The 24,990-nt window shown below is 43.0% G+C and overlaps 1 non-coding gene across 1 annotated transcript; it reads left to right on the plus strand.

Annotated features, from left to right (window-relative positions):
* Positions 1 to 24,451: 24,451 nt before the first annotated feature.
* Positions 24,452 to 24,527, plus strand: TRNAS-GGA (transfer RNA serine (anticodon GGA)). Its single transcript has one exon. It is a non-coding gene; the product is annotated as a tRNA-Ser (tRNA).
* Positions 24,528 to 24,990: the final 463 nt, after the last annotated feature.

Here is a 24,990-nt window from a genome sequence, read left to right on the forward strand (position 1 = left end):
TCGCCCCCTGGTGGGCATGCCGGGTGGATCTCGGTCGGGCACATGCGGGAGTCTGACTGCCTCCCCGTTTCCAACTTCAGAAAAATACAAAAAAGAGAGAGAGAGAGAGAGAGAGAGAGAGAGAGAGAGAGAGAGAGAGAGAAGAGAAGAGGTACACAGGAACAATACAACAAACAGGATTCCCAGAAAGAGAAGAGAGACAATGAAAGGATGGAGATAGTGAAATAACAAGACAACTCCCTGAAGCCGAGGATGACTGCACGCATTTAGGGTGAAAGGTCTCACCTAAGGTTCAGAACAGTCCATTTTAGAAGTCCTCTGTTAAATCACATCACTGTGACATTTTGGAACATAAACAACAACAATAAAATTTTAAATGCAACCAGGGAAAAGAAAAGAGGTTTTTGGTTGCAACAACAAAAATGATCAATATGGCTAACTTACAAAGGATGTTGAGACAGGCTCAGAAAATAGGCACTATTTCTGTCCTCAGAGGGTGTCCAGCTTTCAAACATTTCATTGGAACTACTTAATCTATACATTTAGATTTTATAAAACTTATAATTTAATAGATTCATATACTCAAGTTGTTCCAAACATACTTAAAAGTCTCACAGTAACTAAACTGCATGTCAGTTTTCAAATTTAAATTCAGTGAGAGTATATAAAACTAAGAATTCAGTTCCCTAGTTGCACAATTCAGGAACACAATAGCTACAGTGGTAAGTGGCTGCCATACTGGCCAGTGCTGGCCGATACTGTAAAAGTCATATGCATGTGGTCCTTATGCTGAAAGGATATGGCTTTAGTACCTTAGCACCTCAATTTCCTCATCTTCATCTTGGGGCCAATAATGTAGAGCACAGATATAGGTTGTTATTAACTCACCAACAGCCACCTAATGAAAGCAAATGTATACAGGTGCCTTCTTCTGCCAAAAAGCTCTGAGTGTCTGCGGTTCAGAAATGGAGAGAGGAAACCAAAGAGCAGGGCCAGCCTATAAGAGCTAGCCACGGCCGATTCCCAGCAGTGTCACAGGCAAGACTGGCTTGTTGATAGGGTTTTGCCCTAGCCAGTGATTTCAACCCCTAATTTTAAGGGTCAGAATGTCCCACTTTGCTTTTTTATGGCACTCACAGTTCCACCAATGAAAGATTCACATATGCTTCTGGTTTAACAATTCGAACACCTCTTTAAAAATACAGATTTACTTAGTCATTCATATCTTATGTGAAAGCTTGATCAGATGGCTTTTATATTAATATCTACATGAAATGAACAGTGAATTCAAGACCTTTCTAGAACAAAAGGAAAATCCTAATTGTAGGGCATAAATCCCTTGCTAGGGGTGAGCATCCTCGGGCGTGGTGCCTCCTGGAGGAGCTCAGAGTCACCTGGGAGCACTGGGGAATTTGGGACAGAGCATCGGAAAATGGGAGGGGTGCAGAAATACAGGAGAAGCGCCGAAGAAATGCCAGTGAATGCAGCCCTGCGGTAAGAAAAAACCACCGAGACAGCTTCCTCCTTCACCTTCTGGCTGTTTTTCTCCTCCTGTCTCTCCTTTTTCCTCTTCATTCCCTGTCCTCTTCCTTCTCCATCTTCTCCTTCACCCTCTCCCCTTTCTCATTTCCTCCCTGTCCCTACTTACTCCACTCACCTCCACTAATGGCTTCCTGCTCCCAGCAACCAGAGTCAGGCTAGTATTTGCAGCAGCACAACTCTCAGCTACATACCAAGTTCAATTTCCTTTTTTGGACTATTCTGGGAAACTATCACTGCGTATATTATTTTTGTAAGAAAATGAGTTCTAAGCGACTATTTACTTAGCTGGAAACTGCCTGTATATAGACTCTGGTATGCAGGGCCCTGCCCAAACTAAAGCTCAATAAATATTAGTTTATTATAAATAAATAAAGGTGTTAACATTCTTGGATATAAGTATATTCCATCACAAAGAAACAAACCAAAAACATTCTGGTATTTTTTGTGACCAGATTGAGACCAGATTCTGATTAAAACATTCATCCATCAACTCAGAAGCCACCTTTTGTTATAACAGCAAAAATCTTCCCAGTAGCTGGAGGCCATATGTTAAGTACACTCGAAGAAATATTTTCATCAGTAAATGTCAACTCTTACATGTAAACCTGTCAAAATAATGAGTTCTAAAACTTAATCTAAATTTAGTTTCACATTTATAGATGGAAGGTTATTTTTCTGTTTCTGACACATGAAAAATAAGCAAATGTCAGGTTCAAATTTGACCAAATTCCCTGATTAAATTTTCAAATTAGTTAAGAAATGTCTTCATGTAATTTGTATAAAGTATTGGGTGAGTGCGTTTTTTCTCTTTTGTCTGAATACACATGTAATAAAGATCATTCTTCTGTTTTTGGAAGGAGTGCTTTGGTTTGTTTTTGTTATTATTATTGATGATGTTATAAACAAAAATATAACAATATTAAAAGAAAACTTTGCTCACAATTTCACCACCTCAACAAATCAAGATGTTTTGATTTCTTTAATTTTATACCTAAAACTTCCACCTGGATATAAGCAAGATTGTCACACACACACTGATGTCATTAACTTAATTATGCAAACTCAATACGGACTCAAATACTAACATGTGTATTACCATTCTTTTCGCTTTATAGCTTAGAAAATAAGCAATATAGTTAGTGTGGAGTCAGAGCACTATTCTCCACAAATTCAGACTGGACCCCGCCTCCCACGCACTGAAGCAGACTAGGATCATAGCAAGCTCCTCCACCAGCTGCCTGCCAACTGCTGCTTCCAGATGGCAGAGTCAGATACCCAAATCAAGGCGAGTTGCTGGCTCAAGCTTTGGAGCAGGGGCCTCTGGCCATCAGCTGGGCAGTTATCTTTAGAAATTTAAGTGTGGCACAAAGAACCATCATGAACTAGGAAGAACCAAAGTAGACTCTGTCAATCAAAGTCATCGCACCTCCGGCCTTACCCTGGGTCCTACTTGCTGAGCCTGGCTGCACTCATTACTGTTCTGTCCCTTGAGCCAATCAGTAAGCAGTGGCTTCCTCTGTGGCACTGAGGCTAACAAAGGGGTGAAAGGAAGAGAACTGTGCCCTACACAATCTTGCACACACACACTAGATGCTTAACAAATGCTAGCTTGTTGATCTACACGTAGAAAAGTACACATCGATAAGCTCAATAAATTACTTCAAAGTAATGATATCCCTGTTGCCACAATTCAGATAGAAAAATAGAACAGTATCAGCATCCCAGAAGCCTCCCCAGAGCCGCTGCATCACGACCTTCTTTTCTCCTCAAAGGTAAACACTAATCTAATTTCTAACACTATAGTTTGTTTTATAATCATGACACCTGCCACATGGGAGACAATAAATGTTTATTCTAACACCATAATTCAGATTTGCCTGTTGTTGAACTTCATATAAATGCTGATATAATATGCGTGTTTGTGAAAATCCTCCATGTTGAGGCATAGAGTTGTAGTTGACTCATTTTTCACTCCTGTATGCATATATCATGCTACATACATGTACCTTTTCTACTGTGGAAAGATAGCTGAGTTGTTTTCAGCTTTAGGCTATCACAAATAATGTAGCAATGACATTCTCTTGTGTGTCTTTTTGTTACATATATATGCATTTCTGTTGGATAAACAGGGTGGGGGAAAGTAGGCTTACAGTTGTGAGTATACAAAAAACAGAATTTATTCTTGTATTATTATTATTAATTATTATGTTCTTTTTCATATGAACAACTAAAAATTTACATTCCCCCCCCCTCGTATATTAAAGGGATCCAGAAAGGCCTCCCCAAGATGAGCCACTTTGGCATATGAATTGCTTTAAGCTGAAGGCAATCAGACTCTGTGAACTCGTGAGAAACTACCTTTTCTATAAAGAATTTAAATTTAGACCCTTGCCCATAATAAAAGTTATTCTCAGAAATAACTTTTTATGATTTATCTATGGCCAGTCAAACTTCTAATAACTGAACATCTGTTATTCTTAACCATCTTACAAATGACCTTCCTAACCCTCTGAAGCCTCAAGGTGCCTTCCCTCATCTTTAGCTCAGAATGCTATATGTACTTCATTCTAACTTTATTTTGCTAAACCTCTCACGTATATGCATTCCCCATATGTACACATGTAATAAATCTGGTTATTTTTACTTGTTAATCTGTCTCATGTCAATTTGATTATTAGACCAGCTGAAAGAGCCCAGAGAGGTAGAGGAAAGTTTCTTACTCCCTCATAATAGCTAAGAATGAATCTATACATCCTATAGGATAGATGCAAATTTAACTTTACAAGAAGTTGCCAAACTTTTCCAATGTGGTTGTATCAACCTGTACTCCCACCAGGAGTATGTGAGAGTTCCAGTGGTTTCACATCCGTGACAACACTTGATATTGTCAGCCTTTTTTAGTGTTGTGAATAAAAGAAGAATTTAAGGCATAGAAACTGAGAGGCAGAACAAAACTAATCCTATTTGCAGACAATATTATTGTTTATTTGAAATTATTGTTTATTTGAAGGAACTCAATTTTTTAAAGACTACAAAAACAATAAGAAAGGTCAGTAATATTGTGGAGCATAAAACTAATATAAAACAGGCAATAGTTAGAAGCTAGAAGATGATAATAAAGGGGAAAATTCCATTTACATTAATAATAACTACACAACTAAAAGATAATTTTCTTATGAATTCAACAATAAAAGTATAAGCTGTATACTAAAAATATTTTTAAAACATTTCAGAAAGACACATCAGAACACATAAACAAATAGAAAAGCATGCCATAATTTTGGACAAGATGACTCAATGTGATTATCCTTTCTTATATCAAGAGTATGCTAATCTTCCTGATTTGATTTTTAAATTTAGCATAATCTCAATGAACCTGAAAATTGGGAGGTGGGAGATTATAAAGTTCATATTGAAAAATAAGCAAAAAAAGATTTGCAAAGGAAGCTCTGATAAAGAAATCAAAATAGATGGACTGCCAGATATAAAATATTCTCCAAAACTCAGTAATTACAGCAACCTAGTACCGGCATGTGAATATATGAACCAGTAGAATAGAAAACTCAAGGTCAGACAAAAATCACAAACACCAATTCAGGGGGGAAACTGAACTATTGAATAATGGTGGGGTGACTAGGTAGCTATCTGGGAAACACTAATACTGGATTCTTATCACTCTGTGTTCCATGACATGTTCCAAATGGTTCCAATCTCTAACTATAAAATATAAATCAATAAAAATAGTGAATGAATATATGGGGTAATTTTTCATAATCTCAGAGTTTGGAGGGCTATTTAACTATGACCCGAAAGCCACAAACCATAAAATGTAAATAAACTCAACTATATTAAAAAAATTTAAATTTCTGCCTGACAAAAGTAAACCCCATCATTAAAAAATAATTACAAACTGGAAAACATAATTACAACTCATTAGAGACATAGAAAAATTTTCTTACTAAATAAAAAAAAACAACTTTTGAGATTGGTAAGAAAAAAGACTCATAACCCATTAGAAAAGTGGAAAATATTATTAACAGATAATTCAAAGGATATGCAAATTATTCTTAAATATATTTCTAAATGCTTAACTTCATTCACTGTAAGAAACATGCAAATTAAAACTTCCCTAAGACAGCAGTTTTCACCATAAAATTGGCAAAAGTTCTAAACCTGATCACAGGCTCTGTTGCCAAGGCTGTGGGAAAGAGGCACTGTGTGCCTTGCTGTTGGGAGTATAAATTTGTACAGCCCAGATGGAGGACAGTTTAGCAATAGCTATCAACATTCCGATGTATGTGCTCTTAGACCCAGCAACTTCACACTAGGGAAATATACAGAGATATTTGCATATATACAAAACGGCACACATGAAGTTTATTTATTGGAGCACTGTTGTCAGCAATGTAAGACTGGAGGGAACCTGGATACTCATCAGTAGGGGACCAGTTAAATAAATTCCGTGAAGTATTCTGTAACTATCAAAAGAAATAAGAAAGCACTTTATATGATAATATGAAATTTTTTTCTAAAACATTTTAAGTACAAAGAGCAAGGTACTGAATGAGGTATATAGCATATAAACATTTATATTACAAAGAAGGGAAACAGGCCCTGGCTGGTGGCTCAGTGGATAGAGTATTGGCCTGATATATTGACATTCCAGGATCAATTCCTGGTCAGGGGTCAGGGTCCACAGGAGAGGCGACCATCTGCTTCTCCCTGCCCCCTCCTCCTTCTCTCCCTTTTCCCCTCCTGTAGCCAGTAACTCCATTGGTTTGAGCATGGCCCCAGTCACTAAGGATAGCTCTGTTGGAGCACATCAGCCTCAGGCACTAAAAATAGCTCACTACTCAAGCATTGGCCACAGCCAGGGTTGCTGAGTGGATCCTGGTTAGGGCACATGCGAGCATCTGCCTCACTATCTTTCCTCCTCTCACCTAAAAAGCAACAACAAAAAAACCCAAGGGAAGAAACAATATATTTGTATTATTTATATTCAAGAGATTTTCATAATCTCTTGAAGGGTAAATAAAAACTAAACATTGAGGCCTGCGAATGGGGTACAGGAATGAGCAATGCAAACCAATATTTTTCACTTACCTACACTTTTCATACTTTTGATGAGAGTGTGGTACTACTGTTCAATTTTTAAAAATAATTTAAAGCAAAGAACCCTCCTAACAGTACTGTTAGATACACTTAATTCCACACAGAGTTTAAATGCATTGTGGGTCTAGCAAGGCTTTCTATGCCATTATTAGGTCCAAGAGTTAGGATGCTTATGACTATAAATGCTAGAAGGCTTAAAACAATGAGACTAATTTTTTTTACCTCAAATAACATAATATCCAAAGTCGGACTGTCCCAGGGCTAGAGCTGCTACAATTCCAGGCATTACATAGAGACCTGACCATAAGAAGCCAACGTGAACAATGTCCATGACTTTTGTGCATTGCTCAGACGTCCCAGGAGACTTCCCTTCTGGCCCAGTTGACCAGTAAAGTGTAATATGTCTGCATCCCAGCTTCAGGAGAGACTGGGACATAATAGTGCTAACCAGTGGTGGGATTCAGCCAATTCACACCGGTTCAGCAGAACCAATAACCTAACTTTTTGTTAGGTTCTGTGAACTGGTTGTTAAAATGGCACTTTTAATCAAGGTTCTCTCTAAGGTGGGCACCTGGGCAGCTGCCCAATGTGGAAATCACAAATTTACATTCTTTACTCTTTTTTAACATTCATCTGCTCAAGAACATATTCTAAGCACCTGAAGTAATGTTCATTTCGTCCATAGATGAAAAACAGTTGATGGAACTAAGCTTGTAATATTTATTTATTTCATAAAGCTCATTATACCTTTGATGAAATACTACATTTTAATTCCTTTGCATTTGTTACTTCAGTAAACAAACATATAATGTAAAGAGAAAATGTGACAAACAATGGGTGACAACTTGTATTGTTTTTTGTCAGGTGTAAATCCTGTGGCTGTGGCCATGAAGGTTCACATTAAATTTGGGCAGATGGTAAAGGAACTGTGGAGCCGGAAAATGGTGGGCTATTCCATTTATTAGAGTCTCAAAAGGGTAGATGAGCAAGCAGGCAGGAAAAACTCCTTCCCTCTCTCTCTCTCTGGGCCTACTAGCCAAACAAGTGGGCGTGGGGGAGGCCCCTCCCCCAGCAAACAATAGCAAACAATGGCCTTCCCAATGGTGGCAGGCAGCTGTGTTAGGCTTGCTCCCTTGCCCTTACTGTGAATAGAAGATTTTCCTTTGTTTATCAGCTCTTTCCCTTTTGTTGTTTATTAGCTCTCCTGTCTTTGTGAACCTCCAATAAAGGGGTATGGCCTGATGCTTTCTGACTTCGCAGTTTCTCCACCAACTGCCTGAATCCAATGTGAACCTGCCTGGCCTCAGCCAACAGCCTTACACAAGTAAAGTACCTAGCACATATGAAGTGCTCAAAAAAGGTTAGCAAAAATAGTGGGATTCAAATAATTTAACAACTGGTTTTCTGCCCTAACGACTGTTTTAAATATAAAAAAATGATATACTGAAAGGTAGTTTATTATTTTATGCATTTAATACTTACATAAGTATAATAAAAGAGGCACACAAAACTAGATTATAAGAAAGAGTTTGCGGGACAGCTGTGTTAGGCTTCCTGCAAGCTCTTTGCCTGATTAGTGCATGAAATGCCTGTGCCCGAGGCCAGGCAGGTTCACATTAGATTCAGGAAGACGGTAGAAAAACTACGGAGCCAGAAAGGGTTGGGCCATTCCGTTTAATAAAGTCTCACAACTACAGACAAGCACACAAGCAGGGGAAACTGCCTCTCAGGCAAACAAACAGCAAAATGGCCCCTCACAAGGGCAGGCAGCCAACCCACCATCTGCAATCCCCCTGAGCTCAAGCACCCATAGCCTTCTATAGGCCATGCACACGGGATGCTGCCATGTACTCATACACTAATCAGGCAAAGTGCTTACACTTGGTAACCAGTTGCACCTCAGGGTGGCAGGACAGCAATCTGAGAGAATCACCGCCCAGGCCCGCCATGGCTGGCAAACTGCGGCTCGTGAGCCACATGAGGCTCTTTGGCCCCTTGAGTGTGGCTCTTCCACAAAATACCATGTGCGGGTGCTACCTTGATAAGGAATGTACCTACCTATATAGTTTAAGTTTAAAAAATTTGGCTCTCAAAAGAAATTTCAATTGTTGTACTGTTGATATTTGGCTCTGTTGACTAATGAGTTTGCTGACCACTGGCAGGGGCAGCACCCATAGCCTTATATAGGCCATGCACACTTGCCTCTGCCATGTGCTCACACACTAATCAAACAAAGAGCCTGCAGCTGGTACACCAGTGAGCAAGCCTAACACAGCTGCCCCACATTCCACCCCTTTAGGGTTGCTTGTCTTACAATCTACATGACAGGTTCTTCTGCGATGGTCCTTGTGTGAGGAGAGAGGTACATCACAAAAACCAAATCTACAGCAACAGAATTACAAACACAACTATGGGTGAAATGATAGAGTGGTCAGCAGGACCAAGAGAGGCAAATCTTTCCTGTCTGGCAGAATACAGGCCAGAGTTCCGTCTGCAGATGGCACAGTAGCAGGTACCAGAGGCCGCCCCGGGTGGGCATACCAAACCTTATTGGCCAGTACACCAGGATCTCTGGTTCAATGTGCAGCAAAATGAGAGAAGTCATTATGGGACATAAAGGAATTACAAAGGTGCCCTTCATAATGCTGTCCCACTGAGCACTCAAGGGATAATACACTTCTACCTTAGGCAGCCAGGTGCTGGTTGCCCAGGGAGTTTACTAGAGGTCCACCTCTAGCCCCCAACCCCATGGTGACAACAAAGCCACCCATCATAGGTGGGGGACCTGTACAGTCCAGGACCATGTCCATTGAAGCTGTTAGCCTTTAAGGAGGGGCTTTTGGGGCAGGCAAGAGCATGTTGCCATGACATCCAAAGCCCAGCTTGAGCAAAGCTTCCCTTGGTGCATGTAATGCCGGTGGCCGAAGCAGGCCAGTCCACATTGGATTCAGGCAGATAGCAGAAAAACTGCAGAGCAGGAAAGTGTTGGGCTATTTTGTTTAATAAAGTCTCACAATGGCAGATAAGCACACAGGCAGGGGAAACCGCTTCTCAGGCAAACAAACAGCAAAATGGCCCCTCACAGTGACGGGCAGGCAATCTGTGCATCGCAATTCCCCTGAGCGCAAGCACCCATAGCCTTATATACGCCATGCACATGTGCCTCTGCCACATACTCACACACTAATCAATCAAACAGCTTGCAGCTGATACACCAGTGAGCAGGCCTAACACAGCTGCCCCACAGTGTGTATCTGCAACTGAATGGGAGCAGCTGCCCAGTGCAGGAGGGCTTCCAACGGAGCTGGGCCCCTGCATTGAGGTTTTGCATTTAAAATCCAGAGTACTGTCCACAAGCGACATGTCCATCCAGTAAGGGGGCCAGTGTCCTCCTCCTGTGCTGTCCCTGCTTTAAGAGTCCATTATAGGAGTGACATCAGAGAAATGGCACCGTCAAGAGTGCGACCAAAAAATCTCCCCAAAATTTCAACAAATTCATCAACCAGAGACAGAAAAATCTATCCTTGGAGCGTCTGGGAGTTCCACACACTAAAGGCAAAGTGCTATCAACAAGACCACCCTCAGATACCATTAAGAAAAAGGAAATCGGATATCATGGATACAAAAGATAGAGAAGTAGCACAGATAGATGAAAAAATCTATGGAGAAAAAATTTAATATATTGGAAACCTTGGAGCTAAATGACAGAATTTAAAATAGAAATCCTAAAAATACTCAGAGATATACAAGAAAACACAGAAAGGCAATTTAGACAGCTCAGAACACAACTCAATGAACACAAAGAATATATTACCAAGGAAATTGAAACTATAAAAACAAATCAAACAGAGATGAAAAACTCAATTCATGAACTGAAAAACGAGGTAACAAGCTTAGCTAATAGAACAGGCCAGATAGAAGGTAGGATTAGTGACATAGAAGACAAGCAACTTCAGGCACAACAGAGAGAAGAAGAGAGAGATTCAAAAATTTTAAAAAAATGAGAAAGCCCTACAGGAATTGTCTGACTCCATCAAAAAGAATAACATAAGAAAAATAGGTAGGCCCTGGCCAGTTGGCTCAGCGGTAGAGCGTCGGCCTGGCATGCGGGGGACCCAGGTTCGATTCCCGGCCAGGGCACATAGGAGAAGCAGCCATTTGCTTCTCCAGCCCCCCTTCCTCTCTGTCTCTCTCTTCCCCTCCCGCAGCCAAGGCTCCATTGGAGCATAGATGGCCCGGGCGCTGGGGATGGCTCCTTGGCCTCTGCCCCAGGTGCTACAGTGGCTCTGGTTGCGGCAGAGCGACGCCCCGAAGGGGCAGAGCGTCGCCCCTGGTGGGCGTGCCGGGTGGATCCCGGTCGGGCGCATGCAGGAGTCTGTCTGACTGTCTCTCCCCATTTCCAGCTTCAGAAAAATACAAAAAAAAAAAAAAAGAATAATAGGTATATCAGAGGGAGAAGAGAGAAAAAGTGGAATGGAGAATATATTCAAATAAATAATAGATGAAAACATTCCAAGCCTGTGGAAAGAACTAAAGTCTCAAATTCAAGAAGCAAACAGAATACTGAGTTTTCTTAACTATAACAAACCTACTCCAAGGCACATCATAATGAAAATGGCACAAACCAATGACAAAGAAAAAATTCTCAAGGCAGCCAGGGAAAAGAAGAATAATACAACATATAAAGGAAGGCATATTAGATTAAGATAGGATTTCTCAGCAGAAACTCTACAAGCTAGAAGTTAGTGGACCCCAATATTTAAAGCCCTGAAAGAGAGGAACTTTCAGCCAAGAATACTATACCCATCAAAGCTATCCTTCAAATATGAAGGAGAAATAAAAACATTCACAAATACAGAAAAGATGAGGGAATTTATCATCAGAAAACCCCTACTCCAGGAAATATAAAGGGGGTTTTCCAACCAGATTCAAAGAACAAAACAAAACAAAGCCACAAGTAAAAGCTTCACCAAGAACACAATAAAACCAAATTTAAACTATGACAACAAAAGCAAAAAAAAGGGGAGAGGATAGAGATTAACAGTAGCAAAGGACGATGAAGTGCAGAAACACTCATAAGATAGGGTACTACAATGAATATGGTAGGTACCCTTTCTATTACTTAATTGTAACCACCCTTGAAAAAACCACTACAGAAGCACATGACTTAAAAAAGGTAGCAACAGAGGAAAGAAGTATGGAATATAAATAAACAAAAACAAATGATAGAAAAACAAAAGAGAAGAATCAAACAAGATACAAAACTAACAGAAAGCAATTTATAAAATGGCAATAGGGAACCCACAAGTGTCAATAATTACACTAAATGTAAATGGATTACACTCACCAATAAAAAAACACAGAGTAGCAGAATAAATTAAAAAAGAAAATCCAACTGTATGGTGCCTACAAGAAACACATCTAAGCAACAAGGATAAAAACAAATTCAAAGTAAAAGGCTGGAAAACAATACTCCAAGCAAATAACATCCAAAAAAAAGCAGGTGTAGCAAAACTCATATCTAATAATGCTGACTACAAGACAGAAAAAGTACTCAGAGACAAAAATGGCCATTTCATAATGATTAAGGGGACACTGAATCAAGAAGACATAACAATCCTTAATATATATGCACCAAACCAAGGAGCACCAAAATATATAAGACAGCTACTTATTGACCTAAAAACAAAAACTGACAAAAATACAATCATACTTGGAGACCTCAATACACCGCTGACAGCTCTAGATTGGTCATCCAGAGAATCAATAAAGATATATTGGCCTTAAACAAAACACTAGAGTACCTGGATATCATAGACATCTAGAGGACATTTCATCCCAAAGTGACAGAGTATACATTTTTCTCTAGTGTACATGGAACATTCTCAAGAACTGACCATATGTTGGGCCACAAAAACAACATCAGCAAATTCAGAAAAATTGAAATTGTACCAAGCATATTTTCTGATCATAAAGCCTTGAAACTAGAATTCAACTGCAAAAAAGAGAGAAAAAGACCCACAAAAATGTGGAAACTAAACAACATACTTTTAAAAAATGAATGGGTCAAAGAAAAAATAAGCACAGAGATCAAAAGATATATACAGACAAATGAAAATGACAATACGACATATCAGAATCTTTGGGATGCAGCAAAAGCAGTAATAAGAGGGAAGTTCATATCACTTCAGGCCTATATGAACAAACAAGAGAGAGCCCAAGTGAACCACTTAACTTCACACCTTAAGGAACTAGAAGAAGAAGAACAAAGACAACCCAAAACCAGCCGAAGAAAGAAAATAATAAAAATCAGAGTAGAAATAAATGAAATAGAGAACAGAAAAACAATAGAAAAAATTAATAAAACAAGGAGCTGGTTCTTTGAAAAGATCAACAAAATTGAGAAACTCTTGGCAAGACTCACCAAGGAAAAAAGAGAAAGGACTTATATAAACAAAATCCAAAATGAAAGAGGAGAAATCACCACAGACATCATAGATATACAAAGAATTATTGTAGAATACTACAAAAAACTATATGCCATCAAATTCAACAATCTAGAAAAAATGGATAAATTCCTAGAACAATACAACCTTCCTAGACTGAGTCATGAAGAAGCAGAAAGCCTAAACAGACCAATTAGCAGGGAGGAAATAGAAAAAACTATTAAAAAACCTCCACAAAAATAAAAGTCCAGGCCCAGACAGTTATACTAGTGAATTCTATCAAACATTCAAAGAAGACTTGGTTCCTATTCTACTCAAAGTCTTCCAAAAAATTCAAGAAGAAGCAATACTTTCAAACACATTTTATGAGGCCAACATAACCCTCATACCGAAACCTGGCAAGGATGGCACAAAAAAAGAAAACTACAGACCAATATCTCTAATGAATACAGATGCTAAAATACTGAACAAAATACTGTCAAATCAAATATAACAATATATTAAAAAAATAATACATCATGATTAAGTGGGATTCATCCCAGAATCTCAAGGATGGTTCAACATACGTAAAACAGTTAATGTAATACACCATATCAACAAAACAAAGAACAAAAACCACATGATTTTATCAATAGATGCAGAAAAGGCATTCAATAAAATACAACACAACTTTATGTTTAAGACAGTCAACAAAATGGGTATAGAAAGAAAATATCTCAACATGATAAAGCCATATATGATAAACCATCAGCCAACATCATATTAAATGGCATAAAACTGAGGACTTTCCCCCTTAAATCAGGAACAAGACAGGGTTGTCCACTCTCTTCACTCTTATTTAACATGGTGTTAGAAGTTCTGGCCAGAGCAACCAGAGAAGAGAAAGAAATAAAAGGCAGCCATATCGGAAAAGAGGAAGTCAAGGTATCACTTTTTGAAGATGATATGATCCTATACATCAAAAACCCCAAAGACTCCACAAAAAGATTACTAGAAACAATAAACCAATACAGTAAGGTCACAGGATACAAAATTAACATACAAAAGTCCATAGCCTTTCTATAAGCCAACACTGAAATATTAGAAAACAAACTCAAAAAAATAATCCCCTTCATGATTGCAACAACAAAAAAAATACCTAGGAATAAACATAACAAAGAATGTAAAGGACCTATATAATGAAAACTACAAAGCATTGTTAAAGGAAATCGAAAAAGATACAATGAGATGGAAAAATATTCCTTGTTCTTGGATAGGAAGAATAAATATAATCAAAATGGCCATATTACCCAAAGCAATATACAAATTTAATGCAATTCCCATTAAAATTTCTATGACATTTTTTAAAGAAATGGAACAAAAAAATCATCAGATTTATATGGAACTATAAAAAACCCCAAATAGCCAAAGCAATCCTAAGGAAAAAGAATGAAGCTGGGGGCATTACAATACCTGACTTTAAACTATATTATAGGGCCACAACAATCAAAACAGCATGGTATTGGCAGAAAAATAGACACTCAGACCAATGGAACAGAATAGAAAGTCCAGAAATAAAACCACATATATATGGTCAAATAATTTTTGATAAAGGGGCCAACAACACACACTAGAGAAAAGAAAGCCTCTTCAACAAATGGTGCTGGGAAAACTGGAAAGCCACATGCAAAAGAATGAAACTCAACTACAGATTGTCCCCTTGTCCTAAAATTAATTGAAAATGGATCAAAGACCTAAATATAAGACCTGGAACAATAAAGTACATAGAAGAAGACATAGGTACTAAACTCATGGACCTGGGTTTTAAAGAGCATTTTATGAATTTGACTCCAAAGACAAGAGAAGTGAAGGCAAAGATAAATGAATGGGACTATATCAGACTAAGAAGTTTTTGCTCAGCAAGAGAAACTGACAACAAAATAAACAGACAGCCAACTAAATGGGAAATGATATTTTCAAACAACAGCTCAGATAAGGGCCTAATATCCAAAATATACAAAGAACTCATAAAACTCAACAACAAACAAACAATCCAATAAAAATAATGGGAAGAGGACATGAACAGACACTTCTCCCAGGAAGAAATACAAATGGCCAACAGATATATGAAAAGATGCTCATCTTCTTTAGCTATTAGAGAAATGCAAATCAAAACTACAATGAGATACCACCTCACACCTCTTAGATTAGCTATTATCAACAAGACGGGTAATAGCAAATGTTGGAGAGGCTATGGAGAAAAAGGAACCCTCATTCACTGTTGATGGGAATGTAAAGTAGTACAACCATTATGGAAGAAAGTATGGTGGTTCCTCAAAAAACTGAAAATAGAACTACCTTATGACCCAGCAGTCCCTCTACTGGGTATATACCCCCAAAACTCAGAAACATTGATACGTAAAGACACATGTAGCCCCATGTTCATTGCAACATTGTTCACAGTGGCCAGGACATGGAAACAACCAAAAAGCCCTTCAATAGAAGACTGGATAAAGAAGATGTGGCACATATACACTATGGAATACTACTCAGCCATAAGAAATGATGACATCAGATCATTTACAACAAAATGGTGGGATCTTGATAACATTATATGGAGTGAAATAAGCAAATCAGAAAAAAAAACAAGAACTGCATGATTCCATACATTGGTGGGACATAAAAACGAGACTAAGAGACATGGACAAGAGTGTGGTGGTTACTGGGGGTGGGTGGGGGGGAGGAGGGCGTGGGAGGGAAAGAGGGAGAGGAAGAGGAGGGGGAGGGGCACAAAGAAAACTAGATAGAGGGTGACGGAGGACGATCTGACTTTGGGTGATGGGTATGCAACCTTGAATGACAAGATAACCTGGACATGTTTTCTTTGAATATATGTACCCTGATTTATTGATGTCACCCCATTAACATTAATAAAATTTTATTTATAAAAAAAAAGTCATCTAAGAATCCATTATACTGCTCAGTGATACCAGCAGCCTGTGGGTGGTAGGGAACATGGTACTTCCAGTCTTACGCCTAGGTCTTGAGCCCATTGCCTCACCATTGAACCAGTGGATTGGGTACCATTGTCACTTTCAAGGACCAGCGACCACCTGTATGCAGCACTCAGGTGGTCCAAAGCCTGTAATACTGCCCTCTGGTCAGGGTTACAGAGGGGTAAGCAGCAAGCAGATCGGTGGCAGTATCTACACATGTGACTGCATTCTGGTACCCATCTGACTTTGGTAAGTGTCCGATGATGTCTATTTGCCACCGTGTCAGGGGAACACGGCCTCTCTAGATCTGGCCAGGTAATGCCAGTTGTCTCTGTGGGTGCTCCTTGGAACACACTGCACAATGCTCACAGGTTGCAAGTGCCTCTGCATAGGACACAGGCAAGTTCCATGCCTTAATGGTAGCCCACATAGTTTTCTGTCCCACATGGAGCAGACGCCAGTGGAGCCACTGTGCCACGTCACCTGCAGGTGTAGTCTCCAACCATTGCACCCTCGCCAAAGTATCTGCCTCATCATTCCCAGGATGGGCTAGAGGGGCATGCCCCGTGACATGGTATACTGTCACCTGCTTCTGGTGTCCTGTTTCCCATAAGTCCTGCCACATGGCCTGATCCCACAGTGGACAGTGCATTACCATCCACTGGTTAATGTGCCGAGTAGCAACCCAAAGGGTCAGTCCACAATAGACAGCCCAGCTGTCAGTGGAGATCACCAGAGATGAAGGCTCATTATGGGAAACTAGCCATATGGCTCTTAATTCCGCTCATTGGCTGCTCCGGCCTGTACCTGTGTCCATCCAAATAGTCTCAGTGGCCAGATGAAAGGCTATGGCCATCCACTTGGCAGGTTGGCCCCTGCTGGAACAATCAGTATACCAGGCATCCTCAGGGATGGGCACCTGCCCCTCCTGGTAGGACTGACTTCAGGTTCTGCCTCCTGAGCCCCAGCTGCCCCTGACTCTAAGGTCGCATAGGTGACTGGATCCAAGACTTCCTGCAGTTCTGCCCTCAGCGGGCTGGTGCTAAGAGCACAGTGTTGTTGCAGGTAGGCACCCCACTTGGCCAGGGTGGAGGTTTGGGCCATACCACTATGTGGTTTGGTTGCTAATCTCTCACCCATCCTGCAATAGGGTATGTTGTCTTGACCATAACTGGAGTTGTGGTCATAATACTCTCAGTGGCCAGGAGGACAGTATACACAGCTGCCAACTGTTTCTCCACTAATGAGTAACGGACTTCAGTGCCTTTCCACAATTGGGACCAAAACCCAATAGGTTGCCATAGGCACTCTGTCTGTTGCCACAAGCCCTATCCAAACCCCTCAGGGGTTACATGGACATCAGATTAATAGGGCCTGGCAGGATCAAACACATTCAAGGCCTGTGCCACCTTGACGGCTCTCTTAGCTGCTGCAAATGCACTTTGTGCTGCTCAGTCCAATCCCAGTGACCCCCCTTCCAAATAAGGTGTATAAGGGACGCAGTATCTGAGCTAAATGGGGTATAAATGCTTGTCAATACCCCAACAGACCTAGGAATTCCTGTGACTGCTTTACCGAAGTGGGCACAGGGTATGCTTGGATCTTATTTATAACTGCATCAGGTATAACCTTTGTCTTACCCGACCAGACAACTCTCAAGAATTTAACAGATAACCCAGGTCCTTGTAATTGGCCCTCATTGACCGCCCAGCCACACGCTTTCATATAAGATAGCAGGGTAGGGACTGCTTGCTCCATTCTGAAAGTCACTAGTTAGCATAATGTCATCAATATAGTAATACATACAAACTGCCTCTGGCTGTTTCCATTTAGCTGGGTCAGCAGCCACCAGCCCATGATACAAGGTGGAGCTATGCAAATAGCCGTGTGGTAATACTGTAAAGGTCCATTGATGCCCTTCCCAAGTGAAGGCAAATTGGTCTTAACTCTCTGCAGCTATATCAATAGAGAACAAGGCATTAGCCAAATCTGCCACAAAGTGGTATGTCCCCAACTCATGGCTTAACTGATCTATCAGGTTAGTTATCGAGGGAACAGCAACATGCAAAAGGGGAACAACTTTATTAAGTTCCCTGTAATCCACTGTCATTCACCAGATTCCGCCTGGTTTGCACACAGGCCCCACTGGGGAATTGCAAGAGCTGTGTGCTGGCTGGATGATCCCTACCTTTTCTAGTTCAAGCACTGTCCCAGTGATTTCTTCATAGCCCCCTGGCAGGCGGTACTGCTTCATTCTAGTCACACGCTGGGGAACGGGTAATTGCAAGGGGGAATGTGCTGCGTGTCCCCGCAACACTGCCTTCACAACCCTGATCCGCAGCCGGTACTCCCTGGCTATAGTTTCCACCCACAGTCCTTGTAAGACATCTACCCCCAGAATATATTCAGGAATAGGGGATACATATATCTTGTATGGCTTAGGAGGCAGTCTTCCTATCCCCAATGGAATAGTTATTGGCTTCACTTGAACAGTTTGGCCCCCATACCCATCAATGGCCACTGGGGTCCCAGCAAACTGCTCTGGGTTTCCATAGAGGAGGGAACACTCTGCACCTGTATCCACCATGGCCAATACCCATTGTAATGAGAAGGGGACCAGTGATAGCCAGTTCCACGTATGGCCTTCAGTCCCTGCCCATCCCTGTTAGATGGGTCCCTTGGCCCTTTTTCTATTCAAACTGGTACAATGGGTCTTGGGGGTCCTCTTCTCCTTCAGTGGTCTCCCTCATATAATCCTGTAACTGTGCACCAACTATTTTATTGGTAGCTGCTGGGGCCATTCCTCTCAGTGGCTGGAATCTCTGTCATGGTTTAAGCTGGTGACAAAGTCCAAAAGAACCTTATTAGGTTTGCCATCCAATTTCTCCCTATCTGCCCCAGCCACAATTAAATCTATTCTCATTTGTGTTCAGGTAACTTTCACAGGCCCATTCCTCTTGCTAGTCGGAGGGGCAGCACGGGCAGCAGCCCTCACAGTTTTGTGACTCTGTGCTACCTCCAGCATCCCCAAATCTGCTACCATCTGTGTAACTGCATTGACAGGCTGTCCCACATGGGGGCCCAGGATAGCCACTAGTGACCCAAAAAGAGCTGATGGGGCACCTTGTCTGGTCCACGGGACCCCGGGTAGAAAGCAGCATTCTTCATATCTAGTTTCCGAAGAACTTTTAGTAACTCACTGTAGCACTGCCACCGACTCACTGCCCCCGGAAAGTCCCCGGCATTCTTCCAGACCATATGAATGGCAGCCATCATCCACTCTAATATGGTATGGTTTCCTGGGTTGTCATGGCAGTTCTGAAGACGCTGCCTCAAGGAGGAGTGTGTGGTAATGGTGGCCAATTTCTCCATCTCTGTTTCTGAGAGCATGATGCCATCTACCTCTATGTCCCACAACCTCAGTAGCCAGGCTGCCAGTGGCTCTATGGGTTTCAGAACTGTGCCCCCAACTCCATCAGCTCTGCCTGTGTGTAGGGCTGGACCACAGAGTGCTCCATTATTTGTGGAGGAGGCTGTGGTTGCCCCTGAGGGACTCTTTGCTGCTGGGATTTTACCTTCTTGGCAACCACCAGTCGGGCTCTGAGTCTGGGGACAGCAGTTGTGGTCTGAGCCTCCCCCTCAGAAGAGGAGGAGTTGGAAATGGCTGTTCCTACCCACTCAAAGCTGCTCCACAGGCAGGAATGCAGCTCTGTCTTCTGCACCCACTTCAGCTCCTGCGGCTGCCAGCTCTCAGCATGAAGCTGACTCTCGAGCTCCTAAACCTGTTTCTCCAACAGCTGTTGCTGCCAACGTTCAGCTTCCAGGCAAACAGCAACTCACGAGCCTGCAATTCCTTCTCCAGAGACTTCTCCAGTTCCATTGGTGTTCAGCCTGCACCTCATAATGCAACTCTTGAAGCCAGACAGCCTTCTTCTCCAGTGCCAGCTCCAGAACACACTATCGCTGGTTCTCATCCTGCAGTCTGACTTGCAATTCTCAGATCTGCAGCTCTTCCTCCAGTGACCATTCCAGCTTGTGCCATTGTTACCACTCAATCCACAGCTCATCCTGGAGCTTTTGACTTCACACAATGCTCTTGATTTCCTCTAGCAGGGCTGTAAAAAACACCCAATCTACAGCTTCCAAAAGGACAGCCAAGGAATCATACACTGAAAAACAGCGACTACTCCTCTACCCCACCATTCAAGGGTGTCGGTGGCTCCATACCCATCTGCTCTGAACCCCGCCCACTACACCAGATGTGATGCTGGTGATTGAAGCCAGGCAGGCTCACATTGGATTTGGGCAGATGGTAGAGGAACTGCAGAGCCGGAATGTGTTGGGCCATACCTGTTTATCGGAGGGTTACAAAGACAGGTAAGCAAATAAACAACAAAAGGGAAAGAGCTGATAACAAAAAAAAAAAAAAAATTTGCTATTTGCAGTAAGGGCAAGGGAGCAGGGAAAACCATACCTCACAGTGGTGGTTGAGCAACCTGGGAGAATCGCCCCAGGAGAAGCACCCATAGCTTATGTGGGCTGTGCACACGTGCATCAGCCACGTGCTCACACACTAATAAAGCAAAGTGCTTGCAGCTGGTAAACCCGTGAGCAAGCCTAACACAGCTGCCCCACAACTTGCATTAATTCATTAACTATTCAAAGCCACATTAGAAAGGTAATATTATTATGCTGTGGGGAAAACAGCTGTGTTAGGCTTGCTTGCAGGTTTACCAGCTGCAAGCTCTTTGCCTGATTGTGCGTGGGTGTGCAGCAGCACCACATGTGTGTGGTCTATGTAAGGCTGCAGGCGCTTTCCCTGGGCAGTGATTCTCCCGGATTGCTCTCCTGCCATCGTGAGGTGCGGTTTTCCTTGCTCCCTTGCCCCCCCCCCTTACTGTGAATAGCAGGTTTTCCTTTGTTTATCAGCTCTTTCACTTTTGCTGTTTATTTGCTCTCCTGTCTTTGTGAGCCTCCAATAAACGGGTACAGCCCGACACTTTCCGACTCTGCAGTTCCTCTACCGTCTGCCCGAATCCAGTGTGAACCTGCCTGGCCTCTGCCACCAGCATTAGATAGACCTTTTTTACAGATGAGAAAATTTAGGCACAGAGAAGTTAAAATAGGCTCACAGTAAGTGATGGAGCTGAGATTTACTCTTTGGCAATCTGGCTCCAAAGTTAGTTTTCCCAATTACCATACATGTTACCTGAGAATGAGTCTTGTTATTGAAGAGGTTGCTTCCACCAGCAGGAAAGAAGAGAGAATACAATGAGCAGTGTTTCTCCCTGGAACAAACTGCCTTGCAACCTTTGCCTGGTACACACATAGCCATCAGTGATGGACACTGGCCATTTTTGTGAACACCTTCATGTTCTCTCTAGACCCATGTCTCCAGTTAACAGGCAGGAGGAAAACCTAGGCAATGACTGGAATTGTTCTAGAAGCAACAGTAGCAGCAGCTCCACCTAAATAAATTTCCAAACCAATAGTGCCATGCCTACCAGGCACATTGGGATGAGTAGTGGGAAATAGACCAACTTTCTCCCAAGAGCAGGATGGCAAGAGGGAACTGGGGACACCCATGGAAGACTTTGGGGTGCTCTCGTGGCTGCCACATACCGCAGCTCACCTGCAGCCCGGTGCTTCCCACCCCCCACCCCCAGACAGAGTGCTGGACTGGCCGCCCAGAGTTCCACTTGGTGCTTCTCCCCCCCCCCCCCAGGCAGAGTGCTGGACTGCCCGCCCAGCGTTCCACTTGATGCTTCTCCCCCCCCCCCAGGCAGAGTGCTGGACTGCCCGCCCAGCGTTCCACTTGGTGCTTTCCCCCCCCACCCCAGGCAGAGTGCTGGACTGCCCGCCCAGCGTCCCACTTGGTGCTTCTCCCCTTCCCAGGCAGAGTGCTGGACTGCCCGCCCAGCCTTCCACTTGATGCTTCTCCCCCCCGCCCAGGCAGAGTGCTGGACTGCCCGCCCAGCGTTCTACTTGGTGCTTCTCCCCCCCCCCCCCCAGGCAGAGTGCTGGACTGCCCGCCCAGCGTCCCACTTGGTGCTTCTCCCCCCCCCCCAGGCAGAGTGCTGGACTGCCCGCCCAGCGTCCCACTTGGTGCTTCTCCCCCACCAGGCAGAGTGCTGGACTGCCCGCCCAGCGTCCCACTTGGTGCTTCTCCCCCCCCCCAGGCAGAGTGCTGGACTGCCCGCCCAGCGTCCCACTTGGTGCTTCTCCCCCACCAGGCAGAGTGCTGGACTGCCCGCCCAGCGTTCCACTTGGTGCTTCTCCCCCACCAGGCAGAGTGCTGGACTGCCCGCCCAGCGTCCCACTTGGTGCTTCTCCCCCACCAGGCAGAGTGCTGGACTGCCCGCCCAGCGAACCAAAGGGAGTTTTTGGTTTGTGAGAAAAGCAGCCCTGCCTGAACTTCATCGACAGTTTCCCCAGCCACCTTGCTCTGCTGCTGATAAAGTCCTCACCGCCACTTCCTCCTGCGCTGCCCTCTCCCCTCTCTGGGCCTCCCTTGCTACTCGGGAGTCCCTAAGTGTGTTGTCTAAAACATTCAGGGCCAAGAACTCTTTTTTTCAAATAAAAGCTTCCCTCTTTCAGGACTTTATAGCAGCTAACTCTGCCTTCATGTACTAAAAATACCAAATTATTCCCTGTCATTAATCCAGCAGATTTTCAGATATTTGTCCTTTCGTAGAGTCAGAAATACAGTGAGTCAGTTTTCTCACCTCTGAGGCACATCGCCCAGGGATGGGGGTGGATGTATTCTTAGTCAAGATCACTTTGCTCTGCCTTATGTAACCGCTGGAGCTGGAAGTCTCCAGACACAGATAAAGAGGAGCCAGGGTGAGCAGAGGAGGTGAGAGAACAAAGCCGCTGAACAGCCAGCGCGTCTCCCTACGGAGCCAGCCCGCTGCCTGCTGATCTGAAACAGAGCCGCTGGTCGGTGGAACACCTGTCTTCCCTCAGAGACAAGTGAGCAGAGCGGGAACTCCTCTCCAGGTTTCCTTCCCCACAGGTGTCAGAACAGCTCACAGAGCAGGCCCGTGTCTTTTCATCAGCCAGAGAGGTAGTGACTATGCCAAGGGGGGACAATGGGATCTGGTCACCAGGGCACCCAGTACTCGCCAATAGAACTTGTCAGAATTGCAAGAATAACATGAGTATGTCTTGCTAGCCATCATGACCACCTATCCTCAGGCTATAGAGAGGCCACAGTCATATTCATATATGCCCCCAGGCCATAGTGTTATAGATTTAAATTTTCTACAGTCAAGAAAGCCACTGTCACGTATTCCTCCAAGGCTCTGCAGGCTGGTTGAGCCACCTGCCTTTGTAGGCTAAATACACAAAGCCAAAGATCTGAGAGACATGTCCATGTTCTGTAAAGCCCCTGTAAGACTTGATATCAGTTGCTTTCAGAATTCTTTGGCTCTGGTGTGGCCTCTGACCTTGGCCAGGTCACACCACCTCTCTGGGCCTCCATAGATCCATTTTGAGGGAGGAAGGTAGATCCTTATTTCCATAACCTTTCCAGTTCAGATGTTCTGAGCTTCTGCCTCATATCCATTCCTGCATCTGCTTCATGTTTCTTCATTTACTCTATTCAGCCCTGGCCCGGCCTATAGTAGAAATGTTAGGCAGACTCCCCTGACAAAGGTTGCGACAGTTTCTCACTCTTGGGCAGCCAAGACAATAATTAATTATTTATAGCAGGGGTCGGGAAACTTTTTAGCTGAGAGAGCCATGAACACCACATATTTTAAAATGTAATTCTGTGAGAGTCATACGACGACCCGTGTACGTTATGCATTATCCAATAAAAATTTGGTGTTGTCCTGGAGGACAGCTGTGATTGGCTTCAGCCACCCGCAACCATGAACATGAGCGGTAGGAAATGAATGGATTGTAATACATGAGAATGTTTTATATTTTTAACGTTATTATTTTTTTTATTAAAGATTTGTCTGCAAGCCAGATGCAGCCATCAAAAGAGCCACATCTGGCTTGCGAGCCATAGGTTCCCAATCCCTGATTTATAAAGTATGGTAGGCCAAATAATGCCCTCTCCCAAGATGTCCATGCCCTAGTCCCTGGAACCTGTGACTATGTTATATTAAATAACAAAAACAACTTGGTTTATAAGGGGTTTTTTCCTTTGCTTATTGACTTACAGACACAGACAATAGCGTGGGGATTGCAGGAGGAAAAGGGGTTGGGGAGGCTTAGGAGGGTAGAGGGGGATAAATGGTGATGGAAGGAGACTTGCCTTGTGGGGTGAACACACAGTACAATATGCAGAGGATATATCGTAGAATTGTGCTCCTGCAATATGTATAATTTCATTAACCAATAAATTCAATTAAAAAATTTTAAGGGGCCCTGGCTGGTTGGCTCAGTGGTAGAGCGTCGGCCTGGAGTGCAGGAGTCCCGGGTTCAATTCCCGGCCAGGGCACACAGGAGAAGCACCCATCTGCTTCTCCACCCCTCCCCCTCTCCTTCCTCTCTGTCTCTCTCTTCCCCTCCTGCAGCCAAGGCTCCATTGGAGCAAAGTTTGCCCGGGCACTGAGGATGTCTCCATGGCCTCTGCCTCAGGCACTAGAATGGCTCTGGTTGCAACAGAGCAACGCCCCAAGATGGGCAGAGCATTGCCCCCTGGTGGGCATGCCGGGTGGATCCCGGTAGGGCGCATGTGGGAGTCTGTCTACCTTCCCGTTTCCAACATTGGAAAAATACAAAAAAAAAAAATTTTTTTTAAGGGGCTTTGAAGGTGGAATTAAGGTTATCAATCAGTGATCTCAAATAGGGAAATTATCCAGGTTAACTCAATCTAATCATGTGAGCCTGTAAAGCAGAAAACTTACCCTGGCTGTAAGAATGAAAGTTAGAGATTTAAAACATAAGAGGGGACCACATGA

The sequence above is a fragment of the Saccopteryx bilineata genome, chromosome 1, assembly GCF_036850765.1.
Source record: "Saccopteryx bilineata isolate mSacBil1 chromosome 1, mSacBil1_pri_phased_curated, whole genome shotgun sequence".
NCBI lineage: Eukaryota > Metazoa > Chordata > Mammalia > Chiroptera > Emballonuridae > Saccopteryx > Saccopteryx bilineata.